Here is an 8698-nt window from a genome sequence, read left to right as displayed (position 1 = left end):
AGGAAGGAAGGAAGGAAGGAAGGAAGGAAGGAAGGAAGGAAGGAAGGAAGGAAGGAAGGAAGGAAGGAAGACAAAAGGAGAGAAAGAAAGAAAAGAAACCTTTTTCCTTCCATCTTGAAACCAAAGCTAAGTATTTACTCCAAGACAGAAGAGTGGTAAGGACTAGGCAAATAGTGTCCAGTGTCTTGCCCAGGCTCAGACAGCTAGTAAGCCTGTGCTCATGATGTGTCTAAACGCAATTCTATGCCTATGTCTCTCACATATCTCTTCTGGATGATCTTCTTCCTTTTAAAAAAGGCACATCCTAATTTAATTAAATAAGGCACACACACACACACACACACACACAATCTGACTCTATGTTCCAATTCCAATAATAGATCTTATTCCATGACTTTCTGGGAATGTCTATTAGCTTAAACTCCAGCCTTGCATGAAGTTTTCCAATTCACTCTGGATTTTCTCTTTGATTCCTTTCTTGACTTTTCTATCCTGCAAATTCATTTCCACTCTTCTCCTTATTCTGGAGCTCGTGTGTCAGGATCTAGTCTGGTAAGAAATGGCGGCCTTTTGCTTCCTCCTCCCTCCATTTCCACTGACTCTATTTGCAAGATTTAGGAAATGCCTTCTTACTAGCCCTTCCTTGTCAGGAGCCCCCCACCCCGATCCAGAGCTTCTCATTCCAAATTCTAGAACTGGAGTTCAAGATGCTCCCCTCTTGGGGAAACATGCACTTCTCCCCTTAACTCCACAGCCACTTCCTATGGTCAAGGCACTCTTCTGAGGATTAGGGACACAAAGACCTCAGGGGATTTTTCTGACCATTGTTTCCCCCAAAGTCTGGCTTTCTGAAGCAGTGAGGAAGGCCTCACCTAGGGCCCCATGAGCCTTCCTTTTTAGCCGGGCATTCTGACAAGATCCTTTCTTGCCTTTCTGAGTGCCCAGAAGTGAGTCACTCCTCAGGGTGACAAGAGGTCAAAGGATCTGCCATTCTTGTTCATGGGCGCCTCAGGTAAACAAGCCCTCTCTAGTACTGTGGTCAGAGCCCAAGGGTGGCTCTCTGGCTTACCTCTTGCTTCTCTGACTCTTCCGGAATCTCTCCTCTCATGTACTTGTGAATACAGATTCCTCCCCCGTCCCCACCCCAGAAGATGACTCATGAGGGAGGGGGAAGGGCTCGTTTCCTTTCAGAAAGAACTTGGTATCTTTTACTTGGTCCCAGGTGCTATGTGGGGCTTCTGCCCTTGGTCCCGTCTGTGGAATTCGTGTGCCTTCCACCCTTCTTCAAGCTGTTCCCAATTCTCCTCGGTCTCTTCATACCTTTCACACCTTGGCTGGTTTCTTGGTCTTATCGAACCGTTATATTATGCCAGGTTCCCCCCAGTGCCATCTGTGCTCGACAAAGTGAAATAGGATATTTCACTGGGCCAGTGGAGGAAATGTGTCCAGAGACAGCTCCCTGCCTCTCCTCCTCTTCATCCCCCCACTCTGTCTGCCATGGTCTGACTTCAGGAGGTGGCCCTTTTCCTAGCCAAGTTACGCCTGCTCCCTGCCTGTGGGATCCCCTTCTTTATCCTCCCCTTGGGACACTGGCCTCCTTACTACTGTTCCTAGTAACGGAAACTCCATTTCCAGACTCCAGAGATGTTCGATGGATGCCCCCCACCCAGGCTCCTGGCTTTCCTTAGAGCTAATCATCGATGGCTGCCAGAGCCCTCCTGGCACTCCCTCGGAGCACTTCTTCCATTTACTTTTGGTCTAGCTAAGGAAGGATGGTTCCATCGGGGCTCTCCTAGACATGGTGGCTTTCCAGTTGTCGTCCCCATCAGACGGTGAGCTCCTTGCCGGCAGGGCTGCTGTTTTTCCTTCTCTTTCCATATCCAGTGCCCGGCGCACAGTAAATGCTTAATAAATGCTTCGGGATTCGGATCATCACCTTCCTTGGCCCACTTTGCACAAAGCAGGCATGGCCAGCCCTTGCCCCGTGCCTGGATCTTCATTTTCTTTTGCACCGCGAGGCCAGTTCGAGTGGGACGAGCTGCTCAGAAGGAGAGTAGCGGGCGGAATCCATGAGTGGGATCGCATGGTCGGCCTTGAACTTAAACCAGCAGGATGGCCCATGCTCTATGCAGGAAGGTGGAAGCTGGACTGCTTCATAAAGGAACGCCGCAGGATGACTGATAGGAGAGAAGGCGGTCCATGGGAAAGAGGCTGCCGCTTCCTACCTGAGGGACCTTGGCCAAGTCACGAGTCTTTGCTGGACCTCGTCTTCCTCATCGGTAACATGAAGGATGGGACCCGCAGGCTTCTGAGCTCTTCTCAGGAGAGACCGAGGATGCTCCGAGTGGGAGACGGTGCTTAGCATCAGGATCGTTGGAGCTGCAAGACTTTACTCTCCATTGTAGTCTCTAATTCTGTTGGAAAACCCATTTTGGTCAGGATCAGCCTCACCCTTTGACCGGCACCTCTTGGCTCCCAGGCCGTTTGGAAGGGGCTGGTTTTAGTGGAGCATAACTGGAACATCTGAGGGACAAGGCTAGACCCAGCCTGAGCTTGTCCATGCAAGAAGAGTCCCAGGAGGAGCGGCCAAACTGGCTTCGTAAGAAAGGGGACAACCGAGTGAGCTGGCCCTCTTTATGGGCTTTTGACCTTCTACGCTCAGGGGCCGGAGATGCCTGCTTTTGGCTGGCAGACTGAGGCTGGGTGGCAAACCAAGATATTGATTTAGCCTGGCCAGGCGATCATGCGATCCTCTCTCTCTCTCTCTCTCTCTCTCTCTCTCTCTCTCTCTCTCTCTCTCTCTCTCTCTCTCTCAAAACTAATTATAAATTAATAGTCTCCAGAGAAATCTCATCATAACAGAGCTGAGCCCTAAGTCTGGCATGTGTTGTCTCTGGACATCTGGGCAGATCCCTTACTCTCTTGGAGCCTTCTGAAGATAAACACGCTGTCACCCCCTACCTCACTAGCCCGTTAGGAGGAAAGTGCTTTGTAAACTTTACTGTTCCAGAAAGTGGATTATCATTGTTATTGTTCAGCTAAAGATTGACTGTTCAAACTACGCTTGGCATACTGGGTGGACAGATGGCCGGCCCAAAGAGCTCCTCCATCAGGATGTCAGCCTTGGAGAGATTCTGCAAATAGACCAGCTCCAGAATAGAACGGAGGGGAAAGTATGAAGCTAGGAGACACAGTGGACAGAGTAGTAAACTTAGGAGGCAAGAAGACCTAAGTTCAAATCCATCAGTCACTTGGTTGCTTTCTGATCTTAGACAAGTCCAAAACTTGGATGCTTAACTTCTGGGCCTCAGTTTCCTCATTTGTCAAATGAGGATAGGGGGCAGCTGGGTAGCTCAGTGGAGTGAGAGTCAGGCCTAGAGATGGGAGGTCCTAGGTTCAAACCCCGCCTCAGCCACTTCCCAGCTGTGTGACCCTGGGCAAGTCACTTGACCCCCATTGCCCACCCTTACCAATCTTCCACCTATGAGACAATACACAGAAGTACAAGGGTTTAAAAAAAATGAGGATAATGACATTCACCTCGTAGAGCTGTTGTGAGGATCAGCTTAGATAATATTTGCAAAAGATTTTGTGACTTTAAAGCGGTTTCCAATTGCTTCATCGTGATGGGATGGTGTTTTTATTCTTGTCTGACTCTTCGTGATCCCATCTGAGTTTTGTTGGCAGCAGTGCTGGAGTGGTTTGCTCTTTCCTTCTTCAATGCAAATCCCAGCTTTTGTTAGTAATAATAATGATAAAATTATTGATTATCATGAATGTTATCATACCATGGGCTGCTTTTTTTTTTAACCCTTACTTTCCATCTTAGAATCACTACAAGGTATTCATCCCAAGGCAAAGAAATTTGGCTCAGCAATTAAAGCTATTTGCTCAGTCACACAGCTAGAAAACATTTGAGGCAGATTTGAAGCCAGGACCTCCCATTTCTAAGCCTGGCTCTCAGTCCACTAAGCCATGTTGTTTCTTTTCTTTTTTGTTGTTTGTGAAATCCACAAGCACTTATTTTTTTCCAACTATTTTGATTTTTTAAATAATTTTCCCTAATTACATGTAAAAACAATTTTAACATTTTTCTTTTTTTTTTTTAATAAATTTTGAGTTCCAAATTCTCTCCCTCTTTTCCTCCTTCTCTCTTCCTTCTCTGAGATGGTGAGCAACCCAATACAGATTTTGCATGGGCAGTCATGTAAAACATTTTTCCATGTTAGTCTTTTTTTTTTTTTTTGTAGATAAGGACTTGAACCACCAAACAAACAAAAAACGGACAAAAGAAAATGAAGAAAGAAAGTGAAACATAATATATTTCCATCTGTATTCAGATTTCATCAGTTCTTTCTCTGGAGGCAAATGGTATTTGAGGTCCTTGGAGACTGACTTGGATAAATGCATAGCGAAAAATAGCCAAGTCATTCACAATTGTTCATCATACAATATTGCTGTTACTGTGTACAATGTTTTCCTGGTTCTGCCTCACTTGATTTTGCATCAGTTCATGTGAGTCTTTCCAGGGTGTGTGTGTGGGTGTGTTTCTGCTCATCACTTCTTCTAGCACAATAGTATTCCATTGCATTCATGTGCTATAACTTGTTCCCCAATGGATGGGCCGCTTCTCAATTTTCAGTCCTTTACAACCACAAAAAGAGCTACTATAAATATTATTATACGAATAGGTCTTTTTTCCTCTTCACTTTTTTCATTCATCTTTTTGGAATACAGACCTAATAGTGTTATTGCCAACTCAAAGGGTGTGCACAGTTTTAAAGACCTTTTTGTGTCATTTCAAACTGTTCTCCAGCATGCTTGGATCAGTTCACAACTCCACCACTAGTGCATTAGGGGTACCATTTTTCCCACATCCCCTCCAACATTTATCATGTTCTTTTTCTGTAAAATTATCCAATCTGATAAGTATGCAGTGGTAACTCAGAGTTGTTTTAATTTACATTTGTTTTGCATTTATCTAATCAAGAGTGATTTATAGCATCTTTTCATGTGACTAGGAATAGTTTTGATTTCTTTCTCTGAAAACTACCTGTTAATATCTTTTGACTATTTGTTGGTTGAGGAGTGACTTGTATTCTTATGAGTTTGACTAATTGTCTATACATTTGAGAAATGAGGCTTTTATTGGAGATACTTGTTGCAAATTCCCCTCCCCCCAACTTTCTGCTTTCTTTCTAATTTTGGTTGCATTAATTTTGTTTGTGCAAACCCTTTTTAATTCAATGTAATCAAAATTATCCATTTTTCATCCTAATATGCTCTCTGCTTCTTGCTTGGTCATAAGTTCTTCCCTTATCCGTAGAACAAAGCAGCAAATGATTCCATTCTCTTCTAATTTGCTGATGTTAACACCCTTTATGTTTAAATCATGTACCCATTTTAACTTTATCTTCATCTATGGCGTGAGATTTTGGACTATATCCAGTCTCTGCCATACCGTTTTCTGTTTTTTCCAGAAGTTTTTTAAAACCTTTGTCTTCTGTCCTAGTATCAATTCTAAGACAGAAGGATGGCAAGGGTTAGGCAATTAAGGTTAAATGACTTTCCTATAAGAAACAGCCTTACCAGCTTTAAAAAAATGCCTGTCCTTTGACCCAGCCATACCATTGCTGTGTTTGTACCCCAAAGAGATAATAAGGGAAAAGACTTGTAAAAATATGCATAGCCATGCTCTTTGTGGTGGCAAAAATATGGAAAGTGAAGGGGTGTCCATCAATTGGAGAATAGCTGAACAAATTGTGGTATCTGTTGGTGATGGAATACGATTGTGCTGAAAGGAATAAAAGTAATCAAGAACTGGAGGAATTCCACGTGAACTGGAACAACCTCCAGGAACTGATGCCTAGAGCAAAAGGAGAAGAACCAGGAGAATGTTCTACACAGAGACGGATACATTGTAGCACAATCCAATGTAACTGACTTTGCTACTAGCAGCAATGCAATGACCCAGGACAATCCTGAGGGACTTAGGAGAAACAATGCTATCCACATCCAGAGAAAGAACTGTGGGAGTAGAAACACAGAAGAAAAACAACTGCTTGATCACATGAGTTGATGGGGATATGTTTGGGGTTTTGAAGTTAAAGGATTGCTCTATTGCAGATACAAATAACACAGAAATGAGTTTTGAACAATGATACATGTATAACCAGTGGAACTGCTTGTCGGATTCGGGGGGAGGGGAACAAAAGAACTTGGTGAGGGGGGGGTGAATCATGACTCATGTAACCATGGAAAAATAGTCTAAATTTAAAAAAAAAGAAAGAAGAGAAACAGACTTACCTAAAAAGAAAAATCTTAGTTGATTGTGAGGTAGAAAAGCCCTTTATTAACATCCTGGCAAGAGTGGTGCCCCGCAAGAATTTGGTACAGGCACATCCTTGGAGGGCAGGTGCAGTGGGATATATTCCCTAAGCCTAGCTCAGGAAGCCCTCTCTTGCTTCCTCATTGGTTGAGAAAAATCAGAAGTCATAGTGTATCAGAAGAAGCTAACTAAGCCATGTCAACCTCCACTCTTGATTTATTTTTCCCACTGAGAATCCTCTTTCCTTATATGGGCTCTTCTCTTATCCCTTGGTTATAAGACAGCTGAACAGAATTAGCTAAGTCAGTTTTCTGCTAAGTTTTTGCTCTACTCCAACCACAGTTTTGACCCCAGGGCTCCTTCTGATTGGCCAAGGGATCAAGATTGAGGTTGGGGTGGTGGGGCAGAAAAGGTGTGACCCAATTGAATTTGGTTGTGGATATCTCAAATGGAAATCCCCATTTCCCTCACTTCCAAGGTCACACAGTTAGGAAGTATCTGAGGCCAGGTTTGAACCCATATCCTTCAAACTCCAAGACTGGTCCTCTATCCACTGTGCTACCTAGATTCCCCTAGTTTTTCTCAAATAGTGAGTTCTCATCCCAAAAGCTTGTACCTTTGGATTTATCAAACACTAAATTGCTGTGGTCATTTACTACTATGTATTTTTTTAACCAAATCTATTCCATTGATCCAACACTATTTCTTAGCCAGGACGAGATTCTTTTGATGATTACTATTTTTTAATATTGTTTAAGATCTGGTACAACTAGACCAACTTTCCTCCCATTTTATCATTGATTCCCTTGATATTCTTTACTTTCTCTTCTTCCAAATGAATTATTTCCCCCCCTAGATCTACAAGATAATTTTGGGGCAGTGAGATTGGTATAGAACTTGAATGAGTAGATTAATTTAGGTAGGATGGTCATTTTTATTATATTGGCTCAGCCTACCCATAAGCAATGATTTTTTTTTCCAATTGTTTGGATCTATTTGCGTGAAAAATGTTTTGTAATTGTGATCAGATAAGACAAACCCAGGAATCATATGAACACGATTACAAAACACTTTTCACATCAGTAAGTCAGATCTAAACAATTGGAAAAAATATTAATTGCTCCTGGAAAGCCTTGGGTTATTCTGGGGAAATTATACAAATCTTTCAACGAATTTAATTTTTTCCTTGAAACAAAGAACTCTGCTCAATACATATGCTTTTACAGTGATGTTATGTAGTTGGAATTCATGGAATTCTAATATTTCTGAAGAATGGAAGCTGAGGGTCAAATACAGGGCAATAGAGAGGTATCTGGTGGGCAGGAACCAGCTGTAACATATTACAAGGGAGGAATTATTTAGGAGAAATAGTGTCCAGGCTGCTTTTGGTGAATGTATGAATGGGGAGGAAATAATATGGTCGGTGAAGTAAGAATTTGGAACAACCAGTGGGAAATCATTATAATTAAACATCACCCAAGCCCTATCCAAATTATCGGCAAGTCCAAGTAAGTAAAATTTGGCTGGAGATTGAACAAGAACTTGGCCAACCTTGACCGTTACTAAAAATGTTCAGCTTTGATGAGAGAAAAAGAGAGAAGGAGGAGGAGGAGGAAGAGGTGAGTATTGGTTCCAAGACCAAAGAGCAGCGTAAAGACTAGGCAACTGGTGTTAAATGACTTGCCTAGGATCACATAGCAAGAAGTATCTGAGTCCATATTTGACCCAAAACCTCCTGTCTCTTGGCCTGGCTCTCTATCCATTGATGTCCAGAACACGTATAACTCTTATCATTTTCTGAGCTTTCCAGATATCTCAATTCAGAGTAGGAGAAGACTCAGGTGGGTCATGGGGTCATGGTGGCTCAGCCTTAGCCACTCAGTCCTTTGGTGTCTGCTCTTTAGAAAATAAGAATCAAAGGTGAGCATCAGGTGCATCCACACAGACATATATAAGGAAACCTGTATCCAAATACATAGAAGCTATATGCAAAATAAATAAAGATAATTCTTTTACAGGGTCTTCAAAGAGCTGGAGATCAGCAGTGATTTCACGTAGACTGTGGCCCTTGAGCCGAACCTCGAAGGTAATGGAGAAGTCCAAGAGCAGAGTTAGAAAGTGCCTTTAAGGCATTGGGGACCTTGGGCGAAGGCCATGGAATGGAAGATGGCACATCCTGGGTACGGAACTTCAAGAGAGTTGGTTTGACCAAACTACAGAGTACAAAGAAGGGAGTGACGTATCCTCTAATAAGGTCGGAAAATCAGCTTAATGCCAGGTTGCAGAAGTCTTACCATAACAAACAGAGGAATCAGAATTCAATTTAGTTCAAAGAGGACAAATTCACTTAATCTAAAAAATGCTGAAACA

The sequence above is a fragment of the Gracilinanus agilis genome, chromosome 2 (genome assembly GCF_016433145.1).
Source record: "Gracilinanus agilis isolate LMUSP501 chromosome 2, AgileGrace, whole genome shotgun sequence".
Lineage (NCBI taxonomy): Eukaryota > Metazoa > Chordata > Mammalia > Didelphimorphia > Didelphidae > Gracilinanus > Gracilinanus agilis.
The sequence above is the reverse complement of the archived record's forward strand: the minus strand, read 5'-3'. Positions refer to the sequence as shown.